At 38.1% G+C, this 13,076-nt stretch overlaps 1 protein-coding gene across 6 annotated transcripts in view; it reads right to left on the bottom strand.

Annotated features, from left to right (window-relative positions):
• LOC111147601 (cAMP-dependent protein kinase inhibitor beta) overlaps positions 1 to 13,076 on the bottom strand; it is a 108,404-nt gene that overhangs the window by 57,882 nt on the left and 37,446 nt on the right. The window contains exon 3 of one of the 6 annotated variants that reach the window (XM_022503737.1): positions 2,662 to 2,671. The exons of the other annotated variants lie outside the window; for them this stretch is intronic. The gene's annotated coding sequence lies outside the window, so the exon portion shown is untranslated. The remainder of the gene's footprint in view (positions 1 to 2,661; positions 2,672 to 13,076) is intronic. 6 annotated transcript variants of the gene reach the window in all.

Raw genomic sequence — 13,076 nt, 5'->3', positions numbered from 1 at the left:
TAGATACAATCATCCTTTTGACCATAAAATCGTATGGCGAGGGGGTTGCCTTATCTTATTTTGATCAATAAATAAATAAATACAAAAATACATAAATAAAAAAAAGAATTTGTGCTTGATGGAACCAGAATTTTTTGGCATAAGTAACCATGTAGTTATTTAATTTCAAGATATTCAAGCCTTTCATGCTTTCCAGTGATTACTGTTCTAAACATAGAGCAAGTTCTCTTTGCCATGAACTTTATGCAAGGAGGATGTGACTACGTCTATGGTTTAGATTCTAAGAGAACAACAAATCACAAAGCTACAGAATGCTAGAGTGGGAAGGAGCCTTAGAGAAGAATATATTTAACTCTCTAATCTCAATTCTCTAATTTCAGAACAGAGGCCCTCAATGCCATAGTTCCTGAAAAAGTTGCCAAAGTATGGAGCAGAGGCAGAATTAGATCAGGTCTTCTGAGTGCCTCCCCATTGTTCTTTTTACCACATTAGACTGTCTTTCAGCCAGTCCAAAAAAGATGGGCTTTTTTGCTCCTGACCATGTTGTCAACAACAATGTGCTTACGAGTATGATAAACCTGCCATGTTTTGTGGGGCTTATCTTACATGTGTCAGAATCCTCTGGGTTCTGCTGTGTTCAGAAAACACCTGCAAAGTGATTCAGCATTTAGCTTTCTCATTCATCCAGAAATTTGACATTTCTAGCTCATTTGTAAAGGCAAACTGAAATACATAATTAATTTTCATGTTCTTTCAGAATATTTTAATATGTTGTGCAGGATAAATGTTTTTCTCATTTTCTTTTTCTTTTGCGCAGTGTTTTCTATTTTGAAAATGACTCAAATGACTGTCATTCTCTGCCTTTTTATTTAAAAGTTTCTTGTATCTTACTTTTTTCCTTACTTGTGTCCTCCAAAAATAGTCTGAGCAGAAATCTCTCAGCTAATAGATTTTGAAATTACTTCTTTTGCATTTACAGATTTTCCTCTTGCTATTTCATTTAATCAATGCCAGTCTGTACATAGACAACTCACCCAAAAAAAGTTTGAGACAGAGAGTTCACGAAATTGGAATTTTAGATGTTAGTTAAGAATATGACTTCTCTCAAATACGTGAAATTGTTGCCATGAACAGTAAGGATGACAGAATAATATACTCTTCTACTGAGTTAAAGCTTACTCAGTGTTTGTGTGGAAAAAAAGTAAGCCAAATACCTATAGTTAAATCATATGACAGCCAAATAGTCTTGCAGAATGATTTCACACTTTGATTTATCAAAAGATTCATGATTCACAATGTCTTTTAAAACCATAATTAAATTTCACATAATCTCTGAGGGAAACAGCATGGTAAGGGCTGAATATTCTTGATATCAATAATTTTGAAAATATTTAATAACTCTATGGCTTGAAATTTAAAACTATATTCAAGTATATTTTATGTATATATATATATAGTCTCATTAATTTTGCTATGTACATTTATGGAGTAAATAAAATTCTAATGAGAAGTAAAGATTTTCAAACTTGTCAAGAAAACAAGTTAATTTAAAATATTTAGAAGTATCTATTTCTGTGTAAATAATATGCAGATAAAGACATTTGATTCATTTAAATAGTCCATATGACTTCTCTTTGAAGTCTAGTTTTTGTTCCTCATGAAAAAATTGCTTTGATTAAAACTATTAAATAGAGCTTACTGTTTAATATTATAAAATGTTAGTAACATCAGGCTATGATTCTATTGTATTCAACACTATGTTCCCAATATTTAAGAGAGCCCCTGGCAGATGGTAAGTAGGTGCTTCATAAAAATTTGTCTAAGAGTGGTAAATAAATGAGCAAATATCATTGTTAATATACACATCTAAAATTAAAAAGTGCTTTGAATGTGCCAGGAACTGTGCTAAATTCGATTTCATTACTTCCATCCTCTAACAGACCAACTGCAGACAAGCTATTGTCATCTCCATTTTATAGATGAGGCTAATTTCAGAAGGCTAAGTAAATCCCCAGGGTGGCCCATTGAGCAAGTTTAGGGATATAAACCTAGTTTTCCCTGACCGCAGAGCCTGACCTTCATCCCTACTCTACAGTAACAATAATAGTACTAATAATATTAACAATGTTGTAATAATAATAATATTGTTGAGCCCTTCCTGTGTGTGTTACACATGGTTTTAAGCCTTTACACATGTCAATTCATCTAATCCTCATAATATTCTTATAAATCAGATACTATAATTCTCAACTTACAGATAAGCAGACAGTCTGTTAGTCTGTTTTCCCCTCAATTATTTCCAATTATTAGGCTTGTTTTTATTATGGCTTTTTCAAATAATAAGCCAAAGAAGAAAAGTATAGTTATGGTATATCCATACTTTGTTCCAAGGCCTGTTTCTGGTGGGACTCTGGCTAGGGCATAAACATATGATAAAATTAACTTCTACCAAAGCAACTGAAATATGCTAGGTAACTAATGTGACTTATTATCACAGTCCTCCTAACATCCTGAAGATAGATATGATTATCCTCATTTCATTGATGAGAAAATTGAGGCTAGGAGAGGTTGCCCAAACCACAAGCTGGTTGGTGCCATGGTCAAGATTCAACCTCAGGTCTTGAGTCCAGTTCAAACACACTAACCAAATATTATTGGTACTTCTCATCTTCTGGGGACAAAAACTTTCCTAGAACTTTGGTGAACTAAAATTGACCCATTCCCGACTTTGCTCCTCAAAGCAGCCTCTTCTCTATGAGCTTCACCACTGTGATACACTTAGATGTATCAAAGCAATAAACACAGAAGGGTTAGGTTAGTGTGTTTGGATGGGACTCGGTACTAACATATTTCTAGAATTCTTTTCCACAGTGGACCCAGAGTAATTCCTGGACAAGAAATCCATTGATGGTAACCTGATTTGTTTTCACTCCACTCGCTTGTGGAATATAAACTCTTCCATTTGTCTTTAGTAATTTAGCGCCTTATGCTTATAATACTGAATTTTTCATGTTTTATCCAATTCAAAGCTGACCAAATCCATTCATTAGAATATCTCATTAAAGAGCATCTGGGTGGTTCAGTCAGTTAAGTGTCTGACTCGTGATTTCAGCTCAGGTCATGATCTCAGGGTTGTGAGATGGAGCCCCATGTCTGACTCTGTGCTCAGCAGGGAGTCTGCTTGAGATTCTCTCCCTCTCCCCATGCCTCTCCCTTCCTCGCCCTATCTAAAAATAATTATACATATGTATAAATAATTAATAATATAAAAAATTAATTATATAATATGTAATTAACTAATTATATATTATATAATTAATGAATTATCACAGTTTTCTGAAATAAAAATAAAAATCTTTATCTCTTCAATAAATGGTGCTGGGGAAACTGGACAGCTATATGTAGAAGAATGAAACTCGACCATTCTCTTACACCATACACAAAGATAAACTCAAAATGGATAAAAGACCTCAGCGTGAGACAGGAATCCATCAGAATCCTAGAGGAGAACATAGGCAGTAACCTCTTCGATATCAGCCACAGCAACTTCTTTCAAGATATGTCTCCAAAGGCAAAGGAAACAAAAGCGAAAATGAACTTTTGGGACTTCATCAAGATCAAAACCTTCTGCACAGCAAAGGAAACAGTCAAGAAAACAAAGAGGCAACCCACAGAATGGGAGAAGATATTTGCAAATGACAGTACAGACAAAAGGTTGATATCCAGGATCTATAAAGAACTCCTCAAACTCAACACACACAAAACAGATAATCATATCAAAAAATGGGCAGAAGATATGAACAGACACTTCTCCAATGAAGACATACAAATGGCTATCAGACACATGAAAAAATGTTCATCATCACTAGCCATCAGGGAGATTCAAATTGAAACCATATTGAGATACCACCTTACACCAGTTAGAATGGCCAAAATTAGCAAGACAGGAAACAACGTGTGTTGGAGAGGATGTGGAGAAAGGGGAACCCTCTTACATTGTTGGTGGGAATGCAAGTTGGTGTAGCCACTTTGGAGAACAGTGTGGAGATTCCTCAAGAAATTAAAAATAGAGCTTCCCTATGACCCTGCAATTGCACTACTGGGTGTTTACCCCAAAGATACAGATGTAGTGAAAAGAAGGGCCATCTCTATCCCAATGTTTATAGCAGCAATGACCACGGTCGCCAAACTGTGGAAAGAACCAAGATGCCCTTCAACGGACGAATGGATAAGGAAGATGTGGTCTATATACACTATGGAGTATTATGCCTCCATCAGAAAGGATGAATACCCAACTTTTGTAGCAACATGGACGGGACTGGAAGAGATTATGCTGAGTGAAATAAGTCAAGCAGAGAGAGTCAATTATCATATGGTTTCACTTATTTGTGGAGCATAACAAATAACATGGAGGACATGGGGAGATGGAGAGGAGAAGGGAGTTGAGGGAAATTGGAAGGGGAGGTGAACCATGAGAGACTATGGACTCTGAAAAACAACCTGAGGGTTTTGAAGGGGCAGGGGGTGGGAGGTTGGGGGAGCCAGGTGGTGGGCATTAAGGAGGGCACGTATTGCATGGAGCACTGGGTGTGGTGCAAAAACAATGAATACTGTTACGCTGAAAATTAAAAAAAAAAAAATGCCCCCCCAAAAAAAGAATGAATGCTGAGAACTTCCCTATCAAAGAAACCCACGTTTTCTTCGCATCCCTGTCTTCAATGACCCCTGGTTCAGATTTAAGGCAAAAAGATGTAGCAGCCAGTGATGGTCCCGAGTCAGATCTGCTCTTGCCAAGAACATGAGGTTCTCCCTAATTTAGAAAGAGTTCTGCATAGAGTTTCCCCACTACTAAGGTAAAGTCAAGCTTGAACTACAACTTCATTAAATTTCTATAGTAATATGCACATTACATCATAATGAGAGCAAGAATTGCAAGCTTGGAAAAAGAACAAATGAGTTTATAAATGAATGAAGGCAATTATTGAAAAGTTAGACATCAGGCAATTGGATTTATTGTATCTCAAAGGATAATACTTATGTCAGTCTTAAAGGATTCAGCAACCTAAGCCAATACATTTCCTATTCCATGAATAATATGTAGCCAAAAATTTATAAATGTATATAAATAATTACATATTATAATTATACTAAGTATAATTATATAAATATATAATTAATATACATATACATAAATATATATGAATAATCACTTTTCGAAATTTGTAAATCAAATTTGACTCATCATTTACTTAGGATTATTCAATTATCATAGCTACATAGCTAATCCAGTGCCTAAATGCAAGGTATTGTCAAGACACCATAGAAATGACTTCACCCAAACCACTTCTGCAAATATAAGTTATATCTAACATTTTCTACTAATTACTCCAGGACCAGCATAAAACTAACCTCTTCCAAAACTATTTCAGCAACCTCCAGAAAATTAGAACTATATAATATTTCTAACAATTCTTACTTCACAAATTAAGTTTCCAGGCTCATTTTTAAATTTGAAATTTACATGAAAGATTAGTAAATTTAATGTATATCCTAATCAACATGTAAGGAAGTAAGGAACTTAATCTAGAGATCCAGGACAACAGCCAAGAATTAGGATTTGTGAGGGGCACCTTGATGGTGTATTTAGTTAAGCGACAAACTCTTGATTTCAGTTGAGGTTATGATCTCAAGGTTGTGAGATCAAGCCCCACCCTCCCTGCCCCTCCCCCCTGCTCTCTCTCTGTGTAAAATAAATAAATATTTTTTTTAAAAAGTACTTGTGAGTATTTCTTTGGGGTTATCATATACGTCACCACATATCTGATAATTGGTAAGCCTCTTATATTTATTCATTTCCCTTACTTGCTCTAGCAAGAGCTTCAGATTCCTGCAGCTGTGAAGCTGGACTGAGAACTTTTACTGGCTGAGTACACTGAGATTGGCTGAAAGTAAGTGTTCAAGTTGAATTACTCCCTCATCTTTCAAAGCTTAGAAACACACAGCTGAAAGAAAGAGCTCAATATATGTCAACACAGTTTGCTGAAAACACCAATGTAAGAAAGATCCCAAGAAGCTCTTGCTTAACTATGGAAAAGAAGGAAGCAGGATGCAGATATGCCCAAAACAAGAGACAATCCAAATACTTCTGTAATCAGTCACTCATAAACTCCCCTCACCAACAACTCTCCATATTAGCATCAAAAAAAGCTAAATTAGCTCTAAAATATCATCTTAATATCAAATAAAAATAATTAACAACATTAACACGAATGGTGACACTCCGTAAGGATGAACAGCTGCATTTTGGATGGGAACAGTCACCAATATCTAACTGCAAGCCGACTGAATGATTTTTCTGAAGAAAAAACCAACAACACTAACATTTCCAAGCATGTTAGTGATGCTCACGAGACTCCAAATGAAGAAATAACCAAGAGCAGCACTTTTAGACTGAAGTCCTAGTGGACAAAAGGGGAAGCTGAGAGCAACTAATCAAAAGCTTTGATTGTCACACACTGCTTTAACAAATATGTGTTGAACAATTAGAACCTGAAGGTGGGTAATGTGATAAAGAAGAAAGACAATATCCTACTAATCTACAGTTCTGATGAAGGCTATGAAGGGGAAAATGAGAACTCAAGGACAGTTCAAATCAGGTAGAGAGATCAGAGACAGCACCCTGAGGCAAACTTGGTAGAGCTTCACGTGCCAAATATACCAACTGCACCGTGGGGCAAACGTGTGGGTCCCACGACCCACTGATAAAATGATGCGTCTTTGACTACATGCCAGTTCTCTCTCTGCACCTCAGTACCACATCTACAATTGAGGGATGCCCTTGTTTCCCTTCTCTTTCACTCCCAGGAGCCCCGGCTCCTCCATCAACCTCTTTGCCCCTTTCCCGCCTCCATCGTACTTCTCCTAGCTGGCCGTCAGAGTAAAGCTCAAGCTCCTGGTCCTGCTGCCCTCTGGGGTCAGGCTCGGAAGAATGAGAACCAGCCAGGTGATAAGGATGCATGGGGACAAGTCTCAGCACTGATGAGTGACTGTGGCTAAAAAGCTTTTCCTGATGTTATAGGAGCAATTCCGTACCACAATAGCCAGGCCATATTTATTCTTCTCAAATTCAAGCACTACATTTAAAAATCTAAGTAAACAAATTTCATCTCATTCTCCATAAACTGATTCTTTCCAATTATTTAGGAATATGCTTGAGGTCTTAGTGTTCAGTCCACCTAAAATAAAAGTGAGGTTTATGCTATTGTTACTCATCTTTAAAAAAGCATTGAAAATTTGATGATATAATGTCTATAACACAATAGTCTTTTATATAACAGATTTGCTAGATCTATTATTTAATGGAGATAAACATTACCCTGGTCAGATTCTCCTGACATACACAATAGCTCAATAACCAACTGTTGTTTTTAGGTATAAACATTTGCAGGTGTTAAATCTGAAGATTCCTAGTTAGGAAGAAAAAAAAAAAGAAAAACTAATAATATTATGTACCTAGGCAAACAATACCACAGAAGACAAATTACTATCAACGGCAGAAAAAAATATGAAAATAAGTACCTTCTTAGGTTTCTAAATTTCAAAGTCCTACAGCGGGACAGACCATAAATAATTGTTTCTTCCTGACTGTTTTATAGGTAGAATCAAGCTCAAATGACTATTTTCCTAGGAACTTTCTAATACAGACTTTTTAAAAAATTAAATTACTTTTATTAGCACTGTTAAGTATTGTCTACTCTCTCCAATAACATATTTTTTCCATAATACTCATCATAATTAGTAGCTGTATATTTCCTGTTTGTCTATCTTTTCTGCTAGACTATTACCTCCTCTATGAAAGCGGGTACCATTTCCACTTTTGTTCCATGTCCCCAGGCCCCAGTAGGCGCTCAATATATTTTTATTGGATATATGGTATTTGTATGTAAGAATTTTAAATTCCTGAGTGAAATGCAGGAAAGGAAACATGGAGACCAAAAGTTATTTTGATTTTTCACCATATTAGTAGTATAAACAAAAAGGGAAGCTGACATGAGCCATATTTTTCTTGTACACGAGCGAAATAAATCTAAAGTATTCAGATTTCAAAATTTCTTTTCCCAATACTGAATTGTGAGAGAGTATAACATTTTTAAAAAGATAATGTAATAGGGGTGCCTGGGTGGCTCAGTGGGTTAAAGCCTCTGCCTTCGGCTCAGGTCGTGATCCCAGGGTCCTGGGATCAAGCCCTGTATCAGGCTCTCTGCTCAGCAGGGAGCCTGCTTCCCTTCCTCTCTCTCTGCCTGCCTCCCTTCCTCTCTCTCTGCCTGCCTCTCTGCCTACTTGTGATCTGTCTGTCAAATAAATAAATAAAATCTTAAAAAAAAAAGATAATGTAATATATTCCAATAGGTTATGAGTAAATCAACACAGAAAAACAGAACACTAATAACTGGGAGCAAAGCTTACATCTGTTTTTAGAGTGTGAGGAGAGAATACCAAAATGTAGGCTACATTCTTAACATGTATAATCACACAATAATGCCAGTTGGTATTCATGGCTCTCCTTAGCCTTGGCTAACAACCCTGAATATAGTAGACTTTCAATAAATGTCTGTTAATACAAGTAACATTCTCGAGGTAAAAGTAATGATTATGGGTTTGCCTTTAGAATATAAATTATGGAGACACAGCTGAAGGACTAGAGAAAATGTCTGGAATGACTCCTCTCATCTCCACCCTTTGTGTATACATTTTTGTCCACATTTTTATGTTCAGAAGGTAAAGTAGGGGATATCAGCAAGAAAAATACCTTCTGTTAAGTGCCTACCCTGTACCATGCACTTTTCACACACCTGATCTCATTCCAATATAATCTGAATTATCTCCATTTTTTTCTTATGAGGAAACAACAGTTAGAAAATTTAACCTCTCAAGATAGAAAGAATTCCAATCCTGGGGTAACTAGTTAGTCTCCAGAGCTTAAATTCCTCATACTACATCATGCTACCAGAATAGAACATCAGGAGTTGAGCTTGGGCAGTCTAGGAGAGGCGACAGAGGGAATTTGGATGTCCTCAAGCACTAAAATAATCTGGTCTAAATTAAAACACAGGTAATGTCCCGCTGATGATATGTAGAGACGGGGAAAGGCACCCAGTGGAAGAGAGGGCTGCTGATCATTACCAGGAACACCCCCCACCCCAATATTTTTTCTTCAAACAATCCTATTCAGTTGTACTAAATGGCACAGGGAATTTAATACAGAGGGAAAAGCACATGTTTTGAAACCAGACTCCTCCTACTCCCAATCCTTCCTACACCCCTGCTGACTCCCCTGCCATCCCTCAGTTTGAACTGTAACACATCAGATAAGCTGCCTTCAAGGTTTCCTACAAACATCTCACAGCCATAGATTGCAACTGAAATCCTGTCAGAGCAATTTACTTCCTACCTTTTGGCCACTAGAGCATATGCAAGAATCCAGAGTGGCCTAACACACATCATTATTCCAATAAACAAATCCCACAAGCTTGGCTAAAGGTTGTAGTCACCTGGAAAAAAAATCCAGGAGGACCTGTCACTTTGTTTTGTAACTGACAACCAAACTTTTTTTAGGAATTGCGGGAGGGAAATGGTTCCCTCAGAAGAGATAGAATTTTAGTTACATATCAACCTTTTTTTTCTGAAGTACGTTTTAAACACTCAACTACGCAGGGGCCAGCTTTCTGGAATTTTCAAGTTCTAGAATTCCTAGATAAACAAAACTAAATTCCAAACCTGTTAAAAGAATCAGCCCTCAATAGGCAGCAATAAATGAACACAATGGAAAAGACTCCTGGACCCAAAGATCAAGACTGACCCACTTAAGGATGTTTTAATAGCACTGACACTACTTAAAGCGTCTACAATTTAAAGACACTAATAGATACAGACTTCAAATAAGATGATTTTCAGGAAGGTGAGAAAATCTGTTGAGGAAAAGTCACTAGGGCTACCTCTCTTTGGGAAGAAAAAAAAGGACTACATCGTGCTACCAAAGAGCATAATGTAGCTGCAATACTTCATTCTATTTTGAAGGAAAAATAAATGACTATTTTTAAGAAAAACAAATGACTAAAAAGCAAACTATTATCTAGAAGTTTTTCAAGAAACCAAGTCCTAGGGCCTGTGCTTGGGTAATTAGCCATAATCTTTATGGACACAACATTTATATCTGCCTATAAGTGTGATGACTACAAGTCATCACAGACAAAATTGAGCTATTAGAATTGTCAGTCTTACATGTTCACTACTGTAGGCTATAGTCCCCAATTATTCAATCAAACACTAATCTAGGAGTTTTTTTTAAAGAAATTCTGTAGATGTAATTAGCACCTATAATCAATTGATTTAAATAAAGGAGATTATGCTCGTGATCTGGGTGGGCCTGACCTAATCAGTTGGAGGATAAGAACAGTGGTTTCCCTGAGGAAGAAGAAATTCCACTTATAGACTGAAAATTCAGGTCCTGCCAGAGAGTTTTTAGCCTGCCAACCTGACCTATGAATTTTGGACTTGTCTAGCCAGCCTCCATAATCTCATAAACTATAATCATATAATCCTCTCTTTGGCAGGAACGGAGGGAAAGACAGGGATGAGCTCAGGGCTTCAAAGTCCCAATTCAAGTGCTGCATAAATTACCTGAAAGTTTTCCTTTCCAGAGGGAAACCCTTGTCTTCTGTAGCTGTAGGGTTCATCCTGTAAATTGCTAAGTTACAATACAAATCCGAACATTGCTGAGCATCTGTTAAAGTGAGGGTACGACTGGGAAAGAATGAGATCCTGAAAATTGCAATACAGACATATGAGAAATTCCAATGTAGTTGAGGATGTCAAACCCCTAAATTGTGCTGAGTCATATTAGCCAGTAGAAGTCATTCTTCCACTTCTGTCTAAAGAGGTCCACCCCTGCTTTGCTTGAAAGTCTTATAATAGTTTCTTCTGAAGTAGATGCCTTGCAAGACACTGCTGATTCTCCTCAGGCCCTATCCCTGCCACCCCTTTTTGTTTCTAGACCAACCAATAACTAGACTCGTGTTCCAGCAGAATCCGAAGGGCTAGGTGCAAAGTGTGGCCTGTGAGAAAGCATGCTACATACCAAATAAGAAGCACTGTTTTTCTAACTTGTTGAATAGTTGTGGCAGAAAACATAAAGTTGGGTCAGAATGAGTTTATTGATATGGGCTCCCTAAGCAGATTCTGGATTCAATGTTTTAGTTCAAGGGTTAGAAAAAAGTCTAACATTTTGGTTGGTTGGTTGAAACATGAACCAACATTAAATGAAATCAAAGGGCCAGAACTGATTGCCTTGGTATACTATAGAATAATTGTTAAAGTGTCTTATTATGTAATACCTGCTTACCTCCCCAAGGAGAACCCAAAGGACACACCTTTCACTATGATGTGAGAAATACATTTGTGAGGGGAGCTGCAGTACCCTTGAAGAAATCTGGGGTCACTCTTATAGGTCAGAAATTACAGTGAGAATTTCTGCCACTGAACTGGATTCCCTAAATACAATGAGGAAAATTGGATGCCAGGGACAGGTGGTAGCACTTAGTCATCAAAGACAAAGTAGATGTGGTTACCATAATGGACAGCAAAGCCAAAACTAAGAATAGTCTAACTTACAGAGAGAAACCGATGGCATTGGGTATGTGATCATGGTACCCCTAGTCAATGGATGGGCTATCTGATACTTGATCCAAATAAACCTAAGTGTTCTAGGGCTAATGAACAGACATCTCTCTTTAGTCATCAAAATAGTGTCATGATCTCTCAATCAATCCCTAGCCTTGACCTATTTTACAGACCTAGAACCCTTTGAATGAAGGGGAGGCCAACTGTCAGAATGTATTGTACTGACAAAAAATCATATGGTTGATCTTTCTCACAGCCTATGAGTGCCAGTGGCAGGCAGGGATGTTGTCTGGAGTTGTGGCAAACCCTGTTAGTGAATTACAATGCAAACCCTGGGGCTTTTGGAATAAAGCCCTCCCTTCCTCTGCAGATACCTACTCGCCTTTTGAGAAATAGCTTTTGGCTTACTACAGGGCCTTGGAAAAAAATGAACACCTTATCATGGGCTACCAAATTGCCAAGACACCTGAGCTACTTATCACATGGCTGTTGACCCAGCAAGCCATAAACCTGGGCATGCGCAGCAGCACTCCAGTATCAGCCGGAAGAGGCATATATGGGAACAGGTTCAAGCAGGCCTGAAGGCATAAATAAATTACAGGATGAAGTGACGCAAATGCCCATGGCCCATACTCCGGCTACATAACTTAATCTCTCTCAGTCCATACCTACTGTCTCATGAGGACTTCCCTAAAGCTAGCCGATTTCAGAAGAGAAAACTTGGGCCTGGTTTCCAGGCAGTTCTGTGCAGGAGGAAGGTCCCACCTGAAAGTGGGCAGTTGTTGCACTGCAGGACTTTCTCAGGTATCTTGGAGGCACAACAGTGAAGGGAAACCCTCCCAGGGGGCAGAACTTCCAACAGTGCAGCCAGATGTCCGTGTTGCTTGGAAGGAGTAACGGCGAGAGCTGTAAAACTATCCTGACTCCTAGGCTGTGGCAAATGCTTTGACTAAATGGTCAGTAATTTGGAAAGAAAATATTCAGATTATTGGTGACAAGGAAATTAGGGGAAGAGGTGTATTGGTACTCAGACCACTCTGAATGGGCAGCAAACAAGATGTTTGTGTCCCGTGTGAATCTTGACTAGAAGTTGCCCTCAGCAGAGGAAGATTTTAATAATCAAATGGGTAGAATGACTCTTTGTGTGGGTACTGGGCCTCTTTCCCCAGCCCCGGTGTCATTGCCCAGTGGACTCATGAACAGTGGCCCTCGTAGCAGAGGTGATGATGATACATGGGCTCAGCTACAAGAGACTGAACTCACCAGGCCAACTTGGCTACAGCCACCACTGAGTGCTCAATCGGCCAGCAGCAGATATACACTGAGCTCCTAATATGGCACCATTCCCTAGGAAGCTCAGCCAGCTATCTGCTTCCACCACGGAAGGGGCCACATTT

This window comes from Enhydra lutris, unplaced genomic scaffold (assembly GCF_002288905.1).
Source record: "Enhydra lutris kenyoni isolate GAN:26980312 unplaced genomic scaffold, ASM228890v2 scaffoldscaffold17, whole genome shotgun sequence".
Classification (NCBI taxonomy): domain Eukaryota; kingdom Metazoa; phylum Chordata; class Mammalia; order Carnivora; family Mustelidae; genus Enhydra; species Enhydra lutris.
Note: the sequence above shows the minus strand (reverse complement) of the source record. Positions and strands in the feature narration are given on the sequence as shown.